This window comes from Mus musculus, chromosome 2 (genome assembly GCF_000001635.26).
Source record: "Mus musculus strain C57BL/6J chromosome 2, GRCm38.p6 C57BL/6J".
NCBI classification, from domain to species: domain Eukaryota; kingdom Metazoa; phylum Chordata; class Mammalia; order Rodentia; family Muridae; genus Mus; species Mus musculus.
This window is the reverse complement of record NC_000068.7, coordinates 135,568,078-135,586,334: the sequence shown is the minus strand read 5'-3', so window position 1 is coordinate 135,586,334 and position 18,257 is coordinate 135,568,078. Positions and strand designations below refer to the sequence as shown.

The following is an 18,257-nucleotide window of genomic DNA, read 5'->3' as shown; positions in this document are numbered from 1 at the left end:
AGTAGCCACATCGCCAGCTCTGCAGAGCACAATGCTCTAGCTAACCTTAGATTCTCCACCCAACATACAGATGGACCTCCTATCAGTGCCCTTCAGGAAACCCTGGTTTTCCTCTTTTCATGTCCCTGAATCTCCAGTGTTTACTTGTGCTTAGCCAGTTAGCAGTCATTTTTCTCTTTTCTCCCTGTTTGAGGGTAAGGTCTTATGGCCATGTTATATGGGTCTGGGTTAGTGTGATTATATAAGGTTTAGCACTTAGGCCTTTTGTTCATATCTCAGAGCATCTTGGGACATGAACCAAGAAGTAGCCTCATCATATGGTAGATGGTTCTACTTTTAGCTTTTGGAGAATTCTCCCACACTCATTTCCATAGAGGCTACATCAATTTTCATTATTACTATTATTTTTACGGATTCACCTTACACTCTACTCACTGCCCCATCCTAGTCATCCCCTCTCACAATCCTTCCCCCTTCACCCCTTCCCCCCTTCCCCCTCCTCTTCTCTGAGTGGGTAGGGCCCCTCTGGGTATCTCCTCACCTTTGCACATCAGTTCTCTATGAAGATAAATATATCCTCTCCCACTGAGGCCAGTGACTACATCAATATTCAATTCTAGTGAGAAGGGGTGGGGTGTGTGTGTGTGTGTGTGTGTGTGTGTGTGTGTGTGTGTATGCGCCATTGCAGTCTGAGGACAAATGACCAGAGTCTTTCCTTTTAGCATTATATTTCAAGGTTTTAAACTTGGGTGATTAGGTTTGGTGGCCAGTGCCTTTGCCTTGTGAGCCATACTTATTTTATACTTTGCTTGCTTGTTAAAGCAAGAAGCATAGATTCTTCTTCCTCCTGCTAAATTAAAGGCATGTACCCATGATACATATCTAGCTAGTTAGCAGCTAGTTAGCTACATCTATCTCCATAACAGACAGTAGGAGTGTCCTTGAAGGCAGAACTGTCATGTGTCCCTGCCATGCAGAGACAGAAAGCACTCTGCTGTTACAATTATTCTCAAGAGTGAAAACACAGCATGAATGTTTGTGTTTGGGTGGTTCACAAGACAAATGGGTGATGTTTCTGTGCTGGAAACAAGGAACTTAGCCCAACTGTGGAATAATGTCCATCAAAGATGACTAAGTCCACATCTGGAGAGTCCAAACCATTACTTTAGGTAACAGCAAGTGGGTAGCATAGGTGGTAGGAGAACCCCCATTCTGGAAGTAGCCTGTGAGAAGTTTGTTTGCTTTCTGCACCCCCATTGCTTGCAGTGCTATGCCAGCGGCAGCTGGATGGACAGTTTGTCTGAGCTTTCCTCTGGCTTCAAAGCATCCTGGGAAGCTCTCTGTCATCTCCAAGACCTTTGCTGTGTCCTTCCTCTGCAGCCCTGCAAGCCACTCAGCCTTCCAGAGAAAGCATGGCTCTCAAGCTTTGTAGTGAACACCCTGATGATGGTATCTTAGAGTTTTGCTTCCTGGATTGCTAATACCCCCCTTAAAACTGGTTGATAGCCAAAAAGAGGTGAAGACAACGTTCTTGAGTAAATCATAGTGATCATAAAATCTCTTGTTCCCACAATAGTACTCAAAGAGATCATCCATGACCCCAGTGGGTGGTGACTCAGAGTCTTCTAAGTAGAAATCACAATGGTAATTCCTGGGGTTTTGTACATAACACCAAGCTATGTGCCCTGCCTTTACATTACAAATGTTGTTTTGAAAGTCTACACAATCATAATGAAAAAATGCAACGATTAAGCAGTTTAAGAAAACATGGTAATTATATTACTCTATCATCAAAATTGGCTGTCAAGTATGCATTTTAAAATATTTTATTTTGAAAAATCAAATACTGAAATAGCAATATAAAAGTTTGCATATATAATTTCCAAGGTTCATATGTTGTCACATTGTCTTGCTCTCCTTGTCTATAGTACAAATCTTTCTCTTTCTATTTCTCTTTCTTTTATCTCTCTCCCTCCCAGGCTCCTGGGTCTGTGGTTTGGTTCTTTATATTGCTGAATTCTGCATAGGCAGATTTAACAACCCATGGATTTAAATATTTGGACAAAAAGAATTACATCTGTATTAAACAGGTGCAGACTTCTTTTTTGTCATTACTCCCCAGATAATCCAGTATAACAAAGATTTATAGAGTATTCATTATAACTACCTAGAAATGACTTAAAGCACATGAAAGATGTGAACAGATTATAGGAAAACCAATTCCCTGCCATCTAAGAGAAAGACTGCTGCTGACAATGGTTTCCTTATATGTTTCTGAACATATTCACACAGACAGCTATGTATTCCATTTAACTGCAGCTCAGTAATTAAGCCCAAGAAATTCGATATGAATACAATGTTGTTTAGAATATATACTCAAAGTTTGCTGATTATCTCAATGTTTTTAACACAAGCTAAAGTTTTGCTCAGCTTTACTTAACATGGAAAAGTATATATTCTGCTCTTCTGTGTCATTTATATTTTTGACAAGTATAGGAAAATTGATTCTAATCTGATGACATCAAACAGAAGACCTTGAGTTAAGAATAAGCAGGCTTCAAATCTTTAGGCACAATTAGTTTCTTCAGATTGTCACAGCTAGTGATTTACATTTTGTAAAACATTCTTTTGTCTTTACTGATATACAGCTCAATGGGAAACGAATAAATGAACTTAGGGCTTTGAGACACTCTGTTGTAATTGGGGTCAAGTCTTTGATGCAGTTAGCAATCCGTGGTCTATTACAAGACTCAGACCTCAGATTTCAATGCTTAGGCAGGTGATCACCTCAATACACGGCTACTAAGAAGAGACACACCAGAAAATAAAACCTAGGGTACAATACAAAGTTAAAATTGTATCAAGAAATCAATTTTTATGATTCAAATATTTTCTCAAACATGCTTGTACCCTTAGAGAATAAAATTGCTGATTCTATAGAGTAACCTAATTTTTATGAGATTTCCCCTTAGAGCTAAAATCCCAGTTATAATGTAGAAAAGGATATTACTTATTAAAAATGTTCCAATATCAAAAGCACAGAAGGTGAGCTCTGTGTATAGGCAGCACATCTGTATCTACATCTATATCTACATCTCTCTGCACCTTGTCATTGAGTGTGCTCCTGTCGAACCCAAATGCCGTTGCTGTCACGCCATTGGAGCAAGGGTTTCCCCTTAAAGACTGATTTTGAAACAAAATGAAAGACAATCAAGAAACCAAGAGGGTCAGCAGCACAGAGAGCTGAGACAGGTGTTTAGCCTTGGAACTCCTACAGGTTAACGGACCGGGAAGCAGGAACTGCTAATATTAAGGATTACACGTAAGTTATTTTTATATTTTTATAGTATCACTCATCCTTTAATGTAACTTGTTATTCTATGAGCCTTGAGACAGAGTCATCTTATTTGTATTTAATGTGATTAGAACTGGGAACCCACTCCTATCATGGCAATACTGAATGCTAAAAGGTTTTCCATGTAGTTTTCAAGCATGCGTGCTGTTGTGATGTTTTTAACATTTCTAGGTTCTTTAGTTCATTGCTCTATCTTAATCATGCTAATAAATGGGTTGTAGTTCTGTTTAGTTTCAGAAAGTTGCTGCCTGATTATGAAGGTACTTAGAACACCGTGCTGCTCCAGCTGCTGGTACTAATGTCAGGAACTGAGTGATCAAAGTGTCTGTCAGATTATGAGAAATGAAATCCCTTTCAATAATTTGTGCAGAGTGCCAGATCAAAAGAACGGAGGCATTACAGCTCACAGCCGTCTCTCAATCAAAAGAACGGAGGCATTACAGCTCACAGCCGTCTCTCAATCAAAAGAACGGAGGCATTACAGCTCACAGCCGTCTCTCAGAGAGCATTATTATTCATTTGGGACCCAGACTTCAAGAAGATGCCCCACACGGCACCTGCTTGTAGAATGTGTAATTTAACAGGAGACAGTGTTATGAGAAAGAAATTACAAAGTTGTACTGTAGCCCCAGGTAATCTTATTAATCTTTTTGACCTTTCTTTTGCTATCGGACTGGTTGTTTCTAATAGAAAGATACCATTATCATTCTTTATTGAAGTAGGAAGTAGGAAAAACACGAACAGCAATGAGGTGGTTTTTAACGTGTGACACTAATGGACAGTGTACCCAGGCAGGTGACACTGTGGTCACTCAAGTAGATAATTCATGTGTTTACTTCATTCCTGCCCTTCTCTTTCTAATGGCAACAAAATTCTAGAATCTGACAGAGGAGTCTTATTTAGCAGATTTAGTGACTTTGAGGAAAAAATACAAGTCATTAGTAAAGTAGTCTTTGTTTGAAAGGAAGACTTTATAGTCATTAATTTCCTTGAGAGGTCAGAGAGATGGTGTGACATTCCTGGAGGGCTTCAGGTGCATCACAGAGGGGTCCGCATATCTCCTTTAGGTTCCTCTAAGATGGTCTTCTCCTTTGGGGGAGTGTCACTTCTCTGCTGCAGCATGTAGCAGATTTCCCATCGCGTCTGAAAACTGAAGCTTTGTGAAGACGTTCTGGGCAGCAGAGCTCCTAATGCCGCTTTCCTGGAAGGGGTTCGTGGTTCATGAATTAAGAGTGAGAAAAGGGACAGAGGGGCAACAACTGCTTTAATAAGTGTTCTTAAATCTCTGTTAGTTTGAAGATCTCTTTGGTAATGTTTTAAAATGTGTCCTGTTACTGTTCTCGTTCTCTTCCCTCCTACCCATTTGCTATATGACAACACACTGGACATTACCAGCAAGAATGTACCTAAGGGCACACATGGGTACAGAGATGGGGCTGAAGGGCATCGCATGGTACTTCCTGGAGAATGGCATGGGTGAATGAGGTTAGGAGTCTATCTAACCACATGTTGCTTCGTAGGCAAGGGGCTGGCTATGTAGAGTTTTGGGTAGGTCCCCCCCCCAAAAAAAGTTACTGGACCATAGCCACACCCATTGATTTATAATATGTATTATATTGATTTATTATATATTCAATTAATAGCAATGAAATATAATATAAATAGTCTGTGGCTATTTGGGGTTCAAGGGGCAAAGTGAGCAGGGTGACAAGGATTATATGATCCCAATAGGCTAAAATACTTTATTTTAAAAATTTGAGCTCATTTTTCCATTGGTATACGAACTTCTAGAATGACTTCTAAACTGAAAACAGATATTAAGTAAACAATGCACCAGTGTGATTTATAATTATGACATTGTACAGTAGATCATGGTATCCTTATTGTGGGACATACAGTAAACAAGTGATCTGCCCTTCTAATAGGCTTTTAAGTGCATGGTGTTTTATGGTTGACTTGAGTTCAATGCTTTATGACAGATCTCAAAATCTGATCCCATCCTGCTTGACTGGAGCTGCTTGCCCATGGATTGACAGCTCTCACATGGCCTTCCCCTTTCCCACCCCTATCCCTCAGATATTGCAAAAAACATTCTGTTTTTTGATTCAGTGAGTCTGGCTACTTTGCATACTTTATGTAAGGGGCATCACGAAGCACAGCTGATTTTCTGTGACTGGCATATTTCACTTAGAATATCTTCACGTGTCATGTACATTTTTTCCCCTGACTGGTGGTGGTGGTGGTGGGGGGTCCTTTTTCAAGGCTGAATAGCATTTCGCCATTCTGTCATACCACATTTTCTCTATCCATTCACTCAATGATGGTGAGTCCAGGTCATTTTCACACATTAGCTATTATGAATAGTGTTTCAGTAAATGAAAACAGCAATGTGATATCACTTCATACCTGTCAAGATGGCTATTATTAAAATAAAAGTCAGCAAGGGTTGCAAAAGATTTGGAAGAACTGGAGTGCTTGCCTTCTGTTTGTGGCCATGCAAAATGGTATAACTGCTACAGGAAAAAGTATGACAATCCTTCAAAATATAAAAAAGGTAGAATCACCATATATGATAGGGCAATCTTTCTCCAAAATGTTTATGCAAAACAATTGAAACCGTTGCTACTGCCCATGACCGTTCTGGAACTCGTCAGCTCCTGTCCCAGCTTCCTGTAGAGTCCTGGGATTGTAGACACAAGCCACCATGATGGCCCTGACTTCTAAACACTTAAATTCGCCCTCCAGTTGCATCATTTCTTGTTGAAGAGGGCTGTGGTCACTGTGTTTGGTAGTTTTCTGGGTGTGTCATATCTTGAGTGTTGTGAATCCTCCATCCCCATCCACCCAGCTTTTTGGAACATTGAAGATGAGTTTCTGGATAGATGAATACAACATTTTCCCTCAGGGAATTGCTACAGTATTTTGGCTAAACATACTATTGTTTAATGTTGCAATTATCTCAAGTCAAATTGTACATCCTTAAGTGATATGTCAAAAATTTACCAACCCTTGAAGAGGAATTTAGAATTAATAAACATCTTTGTCATGGATAGATAGATGATAGATAGATAGATAGATAGATAGATGATAGATAGATAGATAGATAGATAGATAGATAGATAGATAGATAGATAGATAGCTCTTTGTCTTGCTATTTGCTCATATTGCCCCTAACTACCCAGGACTCTCCGATGACTGTTTTCTGTGCTCACGTGGAAGAAGGAAGGTCCATGCTGTGCCATTTACCCTTTGTCGGTAAAATGATTGCGCAACCATTTTATGGCATATAAAATTTTTACTTTTTGTTCTCTCTGATTCAACTCATGGGTGAGATTCTATTACGATGCTGCTGTGCATTTAGGTTTGTTTCAGGCTGTCTCCAGGAAGTTGGGAATACCGTGTTTGAGAGGAGAGAAGAACCACAGAAAGCATTTACAGGTTTTAAAAACCCTGTGCTTGGGGACATATCTATTGGTAAAATATTTTCTATGGAAGTATGAGGACTTGATTTCTGTCCTCAGCATTCATGTAAAAAGCCAAGTATGGCCGGGTGCGGTGGCGCACACCTTTAATCCCAGCACTTGGGAGGCAGAGGCAGGCGGATTTCTGAGTTCGAGGCCAGCCTGATCTCCAAAGAGAGTTCCAGGACAGCCAGGGCTACACAGAAAAACCTTGCCTTGAAAAAACAACAACAAAAAAACAAACAAACAAACAAACAAAAAAAAAGCCAAGTATGGCAGCACTCATTTGTAACATCACTGGAGACAGGAGGATCCAGGAGCTAACTTGATAACCATCCTTGCCTAAGCAATAAACTCCTGGTTCAGGGAGAGAGCTGGTCTTGAAAAATAATGTGGAGAGCAACTGAGGAACACACCTGAATTCAACTTCTGACCTAACTATACATGCATGTACATGTACAACATGTATGCATCCGTGAGAATACATACACATAATGAACTTTTAAAAAAATCTTAAAGACTGAGTTTTCTTGGTAATATATATTGTGCAGTACTTACAGATTCTAGTCATATAAGTATAGTGCCCTTAATATTTCACGTGTATCACTATTAGCATTATAACATAATGCTAATATATAGCTAATATATAACATACTGTTATAACATAAAGTGCAATATTCAGCAGCTCTAGCATTTATGTATGTAAGTGGATAAGTTCTATATGTTTATGGGTACATAGAGTTTTGTGTATGTCACACAGAATACGGAAGGACAATAAATCGGCTCTCATTGTAAAGACTTTGAAGTAGGGAGTTGCTAGGTATGTTTGTTTCCTTGTGCAACTGAGCTTGCTTGAACTGACTCTGATGTCGTCATATGTACCTTATGAAAGATGATTTTCTGAAACAAAAAATTGGAGACAGATTTATTTCCATATTTTGCCTTTTATCCTTTTTCCTTTTCCTTCTCTCTTCAAAGTTCATTTATGCAAATCCTCTCCAGTGTTTACAAGTGGTGTCTCCTTCAAAACTGGCTTTGGGTATTCTGATGACTACTCACGGTTAACAGGGAAAGTATCTGGGAGTCCTTCCAAATACAGTGTCTTTTAGGGCCAGTCCTGTCTTTCCGTCTGAGCGCTTCCCAGTCAGCCTGTCTTTAGTGGCAGGGGAGGCAGGAAGCCAATAAGTGAAAGAAAAGCAGTAGCTGGCCAGTCCCACGCAGCTGCCTAGAGCAAAGTAAACAGAACCCACACTGAGTGCTGCCAAAGGCTGATGCCCTTGTTTCTGATATTGTGCTTCAGTTTTACTTTGTTTGTTGTGTTCCTTGCCCGCTCCCACACTGTAAGGTCAACTACTCATTGATGATCTTTATATTCTTCATGAGAGAATGTGCATATTCAGAGACAAATGAATATTCGTTGACTTTGAAGCCCAATCTGCCTCCCATGGAAAACTGTCATGCCGCTTTGAAATGACTCCAAACATTCAGAGTGTGTCATTTGCTATGCCTGTTTTGAAGAGTATGCCTTCATCCCTTTGATGGGTTAGAATCTCATCAGACTCAACCTTGGCGTGGGAGGCTTCAAGAACTTTAGTACATCAGCCACCTTTCTCAGCCTCTCTCACCTTCCCCAAGAAGCCTTAGTCTTAGTCAATTGGTCTCCATAACCCAGCCTGATGATGTCATACCAATGCCAGGCATTTGTTTCTCACAATTGTAGAGGCTGAAGTTGGATTGCGAACATCCCAGGGTATTGGTGATAGCGTTCTTCTCTGTTGTAGCCTGCAAATCCCTTCTTGGGTCCTCACAGAGTAGGTAGAGAGTGTCTCTTCCTTCAGAACACTAATACACTTATGTGGGCTCTACCTCATGACCTAAACCCCTCCTGAGTCATGCTTGGTATTATAGCATCAGATTTTCACCTTACTAATTTGTAAAGGTGGCAAGAGCTACAAAAATTTGGTCAATAATACCCCTCCCCAGTACTAAAATCTTGCCAGAGAGAAACATGAAACCATGCAATATCCACCTCAGCTCTTAACAGGGGATACATAGAGTGTGCCGTGTGCAAGCTTTCACAAGGAAGCCATAGGCTGTGTCTAGAATTGAGGAAATCCTGTATGGTAAATCGTCCTGTTTGTTCAGTTCATAAATAACATAAAATTGAATAGGGTCCATTGTATAATCCGAGACTTGAGAGACAAATAAGCCAGGTGCAGCCTGTGGACCTTGGATCCTGACGTACGGGCCAGCTGCAGAAGGAGGAGACTGAGAAACTGGAACCTGAACCTGAAGTGGTACCAGGAGGCACTGTGTGCCATTTTGGTTAATCCTACGAACGGCTATGTGCCATTTTCGTGTGAAGCTGTGACTTTGGTTCATTTAAAAATACTTTGGTGTCAGAAACACATGCTTAGTCAATATATACTTGGTCATTTCATATGAATAAATATGTGGGGGCTTACACTAAAATTCAGATCCCCTCACTTACTCTGTGTGATTGCAAGTTTGTGTTGTGTTGTGTTGTGTTGTGTTGTGTTAACAGCTATAGTTGCCAGATTCTACTTCTCAGTTCTGTTCTGGAGCCTGAGGCAGTAACAAAGTTACCCATCTATGTTTAATACCAGTCTATGTATAAACAAAATCAAATTTCCTTAAAAGCAAAGATATATATCTCCTTATCCTTGAGCTCAGGTGTACTTGAAGCGCTGCCCTCCCTTCCTGAGACCTAAGTGCTATTACAGGGTCAAAGTGCCCCACACGCTCAATGGCAAGCTCCAAGGTCTTCTAAAACGTCTCCTTCTGAGGCATCTTTTTGAAGCAAAGCAAGGCCACCTCCATTCTAAAGTGAGGTAAGAGGCTCTCATGTGCACAGAACATACTGGGTAATAAAAATGATGTTCAAAGAGTTTTGAAGGACGTCCCTTAAATATGTGCATGAGGAAGGCAGGAATTTTGTGGTTCATGCATCTAGATAGCGCCTTCAGTTCCTAGGAAACCAACCTTTTTTTTTTTTTTCCTCTACACTGCTTTGGAGGAGAGCCTGGAGCAAGACAGGAAATAAATGCACATATCCTGGTGTCTGTTCATTACGGAAGGCCAGTAGGCCAGCTCTTTTGTGGAATTTAAAAGAATTTGGAGTTAAGGCCAAAGAAACAAAGCTTTGTAAGACTGCCATGGTTTAAGCAGAGAACAGAATCATTTCTTTCAAAGTGAAGAAAGAAAGCGTTGAGTTTATACACCAAAGAAACCTTCTGGCTTTCCTAACGTCACTGCTTGTCAGTCTATAGTGTGCACACACACATTTTTAGAGTGAGGTTAGAATGCATATGGTGGGCTGGTTAGAAGGCTCAGAGAGAAAAAGTACTTGCTGACAAACATAAGGACTTGAGTAGGATCCCTGGGACCCACATTATGGAATAAGAGAATAGACTACAGATAGGTCGTATTCTGACCACCTCCAATGCACCATGGCCAGTAAGCAAGCATGTATGTGAGCACATAACTGCACAATTACCCCCACACACATTCACACACACATGCTCTCCTAAACACACTCACACATACATACACACAGTCATGTACACATCACACACATAGACACACTCACATACACTTACACATTCACACACATACACACTCATTCACATACTCACATGCTCACACATAAACACACATTCGCTGGGCGTGGTGGCACACGCCTTTAATCCCAGCACTCGAGACGCAGAGGCAGGCAGATTTCTGAGTTCGAGGCCAGCTTGGTCTACAAAGTGAGTTCCAGGACAGCCAGGGCTATACAGAGAAACCCTGTCTCAGAAAACAAACAAACAAAAAACAAAAAACAAAAAACCAAACCAAAACAAAAAACCCCAAACAAAAAAAACCCCACAAATTCACACACTTACAAACACACTCACACACATTCATACACATGTACACACAAACACACATTCACATACACATTCACACACATATACATACATATATGCAGACTTGCAGAAGGTACCTGTGACAAGTCTATAGTTTACCCTTTGAGTTTATGGTCACATGGTTACTTTTAGAAATGGAATCGAATTTTTCTTCTTGGCCTCTTTCTCTAGGGCTGGGTCTTTTATTTTTATATCATTTTTGAAAATACATCTGTTAATCCTCATGAGTGCAAGCTGAGGATAAATTTAATGATAAGTTCACCTTAAGTGCATAGCCACCATTCAGAATCACACGGGAGCCTTCAGAGGGGACAGGAGGGCAGAGGGCAGCCAGAGCTTGCAAAAGCACACTCATAAATGCTGGGCTGTTTCTCATGTTTTCTCACCAAGGCTTTTAGGTGGTTTTAGGTGAGGGCTATTGTCTCTATATAAGAAAGACCCAGAAGTACTGGCTTAGAGCCATCCAAAGCAAAACGGGAAACTGCAGAAAACATGACCCAGTTTCTTCAAAAATAAATGCCAGGGAGAGAAGGAGGAGGGGCAAGGACTCTCAGATTAAGAGATCTAAGGGCTATAGGAAGCAATGCAGTATGGGCACCTTGCTGGAAATCTGATTAGGTCAAATAAAATCTAAACCAGACATTTTTTTGAGGCACTTGGTAACCTGGAACACAGACCTGCTCATAAGTATTAAAAAACATAGTTAATTGTGTTGCATGCGCTTGTGTTACTGCAAGCATGTCACAGATCTGTAAAGATCAAACAGTAAATTTATATTCTGTTTTCATTTGCCAAAAAACACAAACACATGCACACACACACATTCACACACATATATGCACACAGCAATATATGTATATATATATATATATTCATATACACACATATATATATTCATATACACACATTCATAACATATACACACTCATATTCACACACATACATACACACCATTCACATACATATATACATCCACACATTCACATGCACATTCACACACATATATATATATATATATATACACATTCACACACATATATACTCACGCACATTCGCATACATACACACACATTAACACACACATTCATACACATATACACATACATACACATATACACATACATACACATTCACACACATATATGCACACACACGGTGATGAGGGGAGGAGGAACAGATGAAACGAAACTGGCAGAATGCTAATAAGCATCATTCTTAAGACATCATATTTTAAACTTTAAATTAATCTTAGAATTTCAAAAAAGTTGTACAATATTTTATTCTAGCAGCTAAGGCCCCAATACTTATTGCTTAGCTTCTCCTATTGTAACATCCTATGTCACCGAGATCACACATCGTATGTTGCACAAAGATCAACACCAGGAAATTAGCAATAATACCATCCTATGAAGTGAATCAGAAATTTCATCCACTTCCTCAACTAATGCCATCTTTCTTTTTCAGGAACCTAGGGAGGGTCCTGTCTTGAATTTGCTTATCATATCTCCTTTTCCTTCTCTGGTCTGTGATTAGTCCCAGTGTCTGCCCCCAATTAATTTTCATGCTCTTGTTACATTGGTAATATACTCATTAGTTATGCTATAGAAAGTCCTTCAGTTTGGATTTGTCCTAGGTTTGGTCAAGGTTCAAACTGAAGTGTACTTACATTTTCATTATTTTGTTCTCTCTACATTTAGGTATATTTGAAATCTTCCGTAGTAGCAGTAAAAGCAACTGTAAATTCAGGCATTGGGAGGTTGCATATCTTCTTTAAATTGAATAGTTTTTAAATGAGAAGGGAGCTGATACTAGAATTCAGAGTTATTCAAGTAAAAAGAGTTAGCATCCTTTATATTACAAAAAGTGTGATGTAGAACAATCTTTAAATGTAAAGGCTAGTCTCATGGGTGAGGAGCCCTGCAGACATTTTCCTGCTCTGGACATAATTAATCTACTCCCACTTCATGGGTGCTTTCCAATAATGAGGTTATGGAATCAACACTGGATTCTATTTTGCACGGTCCCTTAGTTAGAAATTATATACTTTGAGTTCTCACTCAAAATCCACACAGGGAAGCAAAAATAAATATTGCATGTATAGTGACAGAGAAGGTCACAGAATTTCGAGTTAGAATAGCAGTCTTCCCTGGGCAAAAGACTTGAGAAAAATAAAAGAGCTGGCATTCCTTCCTCTATACATTTATCCTTCTCTGCCTTTCTTTTTCTGGAGACACCAGAAACAGAGGATTTTCTAAAGTTTGTGTGTGTGTGTGTGTGTGTGTGTGTGTGTGTGTGTGTGTGTGTGTGTGTTACACTGCACCACTTCTGTCTGTAACCACTCTCTATCTTCCGTGTCCTAAATAGCAATCAGGCTTGACTTTTAAAGGTTTTAATCTCTCCCATGCAATTTCAAACTTCCAGTCATCTTCACCCACACTATGTATTATAAAAACTATTATATTGATCTCTTGAGTTAAATAGTCATGCTACCCAAAAAAGCGATGTCCATGGAGAGGGAGGATGTATGGTTTCCGTACTACTCACAGTATACTTCCACCACTGCATGTCTAGGAAGATGATGGGATCAGACTTAGCTGACAAGCTGACAACTTACCTCCTACATTTCTCATAATTAGTCACTGGCAGGTTCTATCCTTATTTTGTTCATTATAATTCCCCAGGACATGTCCTGAGAACTGACTTACGGTTTCTCACATACAAATGGCAAGAATAATGCATCTAAGTAAAAAACAATTAGTCATGTCTGGAGAAAAGAAGATGTCATGAAAGCCTTTAGAAAAAGTTGTGACACCTGGAACTTGAAGGCCAAGTTTGAAGTCATGGCTGTTTTCAGGTCTGGTCTTACTAGGTAGGTGGAGGGCTCGGTAGCCCAGCTTCATCTGAACTCGTAAGACAAAGTCATGTGAATTATGACTTGGTTATCTGATGGCTGAAGTGTTTCAAATTCAGTCTCACTGATCATGACTTTTCCTTAACTGTATAAAAATACTAATTTTGTTCAGCTCCCCAGAGATTCTTGGATGAACTCACTGTGATTTCCAGTCAAGGGGTGCTACATGTAGGCTTTCAGTGTGAGGACCTGTATCCCATCTTTCCAACAAGTTCCATGGGCAGTGACCCTTCCCTCACATGCCCCACCCCCCTCCCCAAGGCTTGTTTCTGCCATTTGCTTTGGTCAGTGAAGCAAAATTAGACATGGTGTTTTTACCATTGAGAAGAGTGCATGGTCACTGGAGAGACTGACTGTGTCTTCACCCATCTCTTTTTATACTGTGAAATGTACGGTCTTCCATATTCAGGTGTTTTTTTTTTAAAGATTTATTTATTATTTTTATGAATGTACATTGTGGCTGTCTTCAGACTCACCAGGAGAGGTCGTCAGATGTCATTACAGATGGTTGTGAACCACCATGTGGTTCCTGGGATTTGAACTCAGGACCTTCGGAAGAGCAGTCAGTGCTCTTACCCGCTGAGTCACCTCATCAGCCCTCAGGTGTTTTTAAGTCAATATTTCTGGCCATGAGAAAGCAGAAAGAGGGAGAGTCATGTGGAGAAAAGTGGTTGTATCAGTCAGAGTGTTTGTTTGTCTTTCTTCTCTCATTGTGCTCCATGTTAACCACTAAGCTGTTGAATTTCTGGGTGGAGAATCACATGGTGAGTGAGCGGTCAAGAGTGCTGGGTGGGGGTGGGGGTGGGGGATATGTGCATATAGACACTGAGCGTTCCTGTTGTCAACCTAAGCGGAGCCAGGAGCCACAGTGTGGAAAGATGTGACACTAGAGAAGCAGAGCTCCATTTATTGAAGAACAATGCAGCGACCACACCTTTCTTCCGGGGCCATGCACACACAGGACACCAGCAAAGTCCTAAACAAGTGAAGTCATAGTTTAAACTGGGCTTGCCTTTGTCCTAGCCACTGGCCATCTGGAGCACACAATAAAGGGAAACCCACTAGAAGGAAACTCCAGAAAAGTCCAAACACTGTAACTTGGATCGGGAAAGCTTAAAGGAGGACAGCAGAAACAGTTCCTACTTGGAATGGAGTTTGTTTACTCTGCTTGTTTGAAACCAGAACCAATGATCCTAATGGTTTTGACTGGTTCTAAGGGCTCTTTTGTTTTTGTCTAATGGAGCACCTATTTCTACAAGTAAATTTTTACTGCTAGCACAAGCAGGACTTTTCTTATCTTCAGGACTGAAGTCATATCTTCCTCCAAAGCTGCCTGTGGCTGTAGGGAACAAGGGCATTAATTTACAGTCGCAGAGTCCTGCACTTGGGAAGATAGAATGGATATTGTACCCTGAGGGGAGAGGTGTGTAGGAAGTCACAGGACAGGAGCATCAACCTGTGCTCTACTAGGGGAAGAAGATACATACCCAAATTGTGACCAAGATTTGGCTTTTTAGAAGGTGGAAAAGAGAGAAGGGGAGGGAAAGTCAACAATTTAGCAGTATTTCAACAGCAACCTATCCTTTTCCATCTCCCCCTATGCACAAAGTGGCACCCAGTGGCTTTTCCAGTCTGAGCAGAGTCCACCTTAGGTGAGGGTACCTGTTCAAGATGCCATCCTTCAATGTGATAGCATCTGGAGAACCTTAAGATTCAGAACAAGCCAGGCGTGGGGTGCACGCCTTTAATCCCAGCACTGGGGATCCAGAGGCAGGAAGATTTCTGAGTTCAAGGCCAGCCTGGTCTACAAAGTGAGTTCCAGGACAGCCAGAGCTATACAGAGAAACCCTGTCTCAAACCCCTTCCCCCCCACAAAGAAAAAAGATTCAGGACCAGACCAGTCTCCCTCTTGTGATGACCAAGACCAGAGGGTCTGTACTTAGAAAGAGAGCTGAGATTAAGAAGTCATCTTGGCATGACTGCAAAGCCCAAGCCCCAGTCTCTGCCCAGTCGTGTGCCCTCTGAGCCCAGATTCTTCACTGGCTAAACAAGAGGCCTGGAATCAGCCAAGCAATGGAGCATTTCTTTTACGTAGCACTGAAGCCCAAAAGGATTGCTGTGGTTGAAGCTCCTGTTGGTGCCAGGGCCTTGAGTTCTTTATCATTCCAAGGAGACCCGTGCTGTCTGTATTACTGTGTACTTTATCACCCCATCGATGTCAGACTTGCCCCCATGACTAGCTTTGGACAATGGCACAGAAGGAGATGTTCAGAATGAGTATGAATGATCAAGACAGAGTGGCATCTAGCATTCGTGGGCTCTGAGGTGTAAGCAGTATGTCTATGAAGCAATGATCTCATCCTGGTGGGGGGATATACTCTTAGGTAGGTTAAACTGTGGACCCATGAGTACAATATAAAGAGTTTTGTTTTATTTTGTCTTGTTTGTTTGTTTTTGTGAAGTCACTGAGATCTGGGGGATGTTTCATACTCAGCTTTATTCTAGCAAAGCCTGGCTAATGGACAGTTCCAAAACATATTCTCAATACCTGTGTTAGACAGAATTTGTATAAGAAAGTAAGAGTCTAAAACATTAAAAAAATACAGCAATCCTAACAACCCTGCACACATTTCACTAATGTTGCCCATGATAAGGAATTGAATTGCTTTGGCCAACTAGATGTCAAGTGTTGCTCTTTTACCCAATTATTTTCCAGTCTGATTTTCCAGAATCTAGAGCACTCTGTAGGTTCTCTTAATTACTTAAGTGGAATACTCTTAATAGGTTTTACCAGTAAGGTTTTGTTACCTGGATACAAACAGGGGTCATCTTGGAAGAGGAAACCTCAACTGAGAAATTGCCTCCATGGGAGTGTCTGATGGATGTGTCTGTGGAGCATTTTCCTGGCTAATAGGGAATCTGGAAGGGCCCAGGACACTGTGGGTGGTACCCAGGACCCCTTGGCGAGTGGTCCTGTGTGGACATCCTTTATTGTGATCTTAATATGTATGCCAAATTAACCCTTTTCCTCCCTAAGTTGCTTTTGGTCGTGGTGTTTAGCATAGTAGCAGAGAAGCAAACCAGGGCAATGTCCCTCCTATAAATCTTAGCATCTGAATCCAGGTGTGAGACTCTGAGTATTGGCAAACAAACCTAAGCACTTCACCTTCTAAACCCCAGCTCCTCCCTCCCCAATAGCCTCACCTTTGTTATAGCCAAAACAAGATTTACCAACAGGTCTGCACTGGTTTCTTCACGAATTTTCCAGGGTGAAATGGAACAGAGATCCACGGGGACCATTGCAAAGTAATGGATGCCTACACACTGCCCCCTCCCAATGCTGATGGCAGTATCTCAGCCACTGCAGCCAAGGCCAGCAGGTTTTAAAAGAGTGAGCTCAGACAATGAGGAAAGGTGGTCACATTCACTCCTCTGAAAGTAGTTTCACTTTAGCAAAGCTAGAAGTGGTTCAGCCAGACTTTGGTGCCAAGTGGCTTCTGTCAACCTCCCTCCGTGGGCTCAATTTTCTCCAGTATGTTCCAGAAACTAGTCCCTGGTTGACATCTGAGCAGGCCAAGAAGGGATTTCTGCTATTTTTCAGAACCATTTACTGAGCACCTTTTAGACAAATACAACAGTATGTTTAGTACCACAGTGTTGCCATGAGGGCAACCAGACCCACCAAAGTCAACGCTAAGCCCACTTTAAAAAGAATCTAGTTTAAACTCCACAGAATTATTTCTTATAATGAAGCGCTAATTAAAATGATGGAAGAAGACATAGATTGGACAGACTCAGTGGTTTTATGTGGGTCACAATATTTTGCCTCTCACCTGAAGATGCCTCTTATGATACCTTAAACTTGTAAAAACAGACCCAGATAAACAGTATACAAAGATAAGTGGAGCCTTTTCGATTAACACTTGAAATGGACGCTGTACTTTATATTCAAATAGTACTAGTATGTTTCTTTAAAAAAAAAATCTTTGGGCACACACTTAATTTCTAAAATTCCTTGGCTGTCCTTTCCTGTCAGCTCTCCCACACCTCCAGGGTGAACTCTCTAACACTGCCCTGACTAGCTCTCCCAATGCCTCAGCCAGCAAGGGGCAGGGTCAGCTCTCCCACTCTCATGCCCTAGGGGCTGGCTCACCCACACCTTTGCCATCAGGGCCAGCTCTACTGTGTGGCCCAGGTTAGGTCACAAGGCCCTGTGCAGCAGGCAAGGGGCAGGGCCAGCTTTCCTCTCTGTCCTGCCATGGTGGTGAGGGACTGGGGCAGGGATTTCCTCATCCTTTTGAGACACTGTCCTGATAGAACACAGTCGGAAAATCATGTCAGCTCAGCATAGTGAACACACTGTATCTTATGAGGTTACCTGTAGCTGTCCTCTCACGTCTCACACTACAAACAAACCATGTTCTCCTTTAGAGAAAAGATCAGGCTAGCGTGCATCTGTTCCAGTGATTGTGAAAATCAGAATAGGTATTAACAGAGCATTTACCTCAGACCACATACAGCTCCAAGGATTTCACCTTGACTCGTCACAACTTCCAAAATGTCCATTAATCTCTAGTTTTGCAGACAAAGTATAAGAAACC

At 41.1% G+C, this 18,257-nt stretch overlaps 1 long non-coding RNA gene across 1 annotated transcript; it reads left to right on the top strand.

Moving 5' to 3' along the window:
* The first annotated feature begins 3,114 nt into the window (after window positions 1–3,114).
* Window positions 3,115–5,805, top strand: 9630028H03Rik (RIKEN cDNA 9630028H03 gene). The gene is made up of 2 exons (NR_015544.2): window positions 3,115–3,322; window positions 3,726–5,805. It is a non-coding gene; the product is annotated as an RIKEN cDNA 9630028H03 gene (long non-coding RNA).
* The last annotated feature ends 12,452 nt before the right edge of the window (window positions 5,806–18,257 follow it).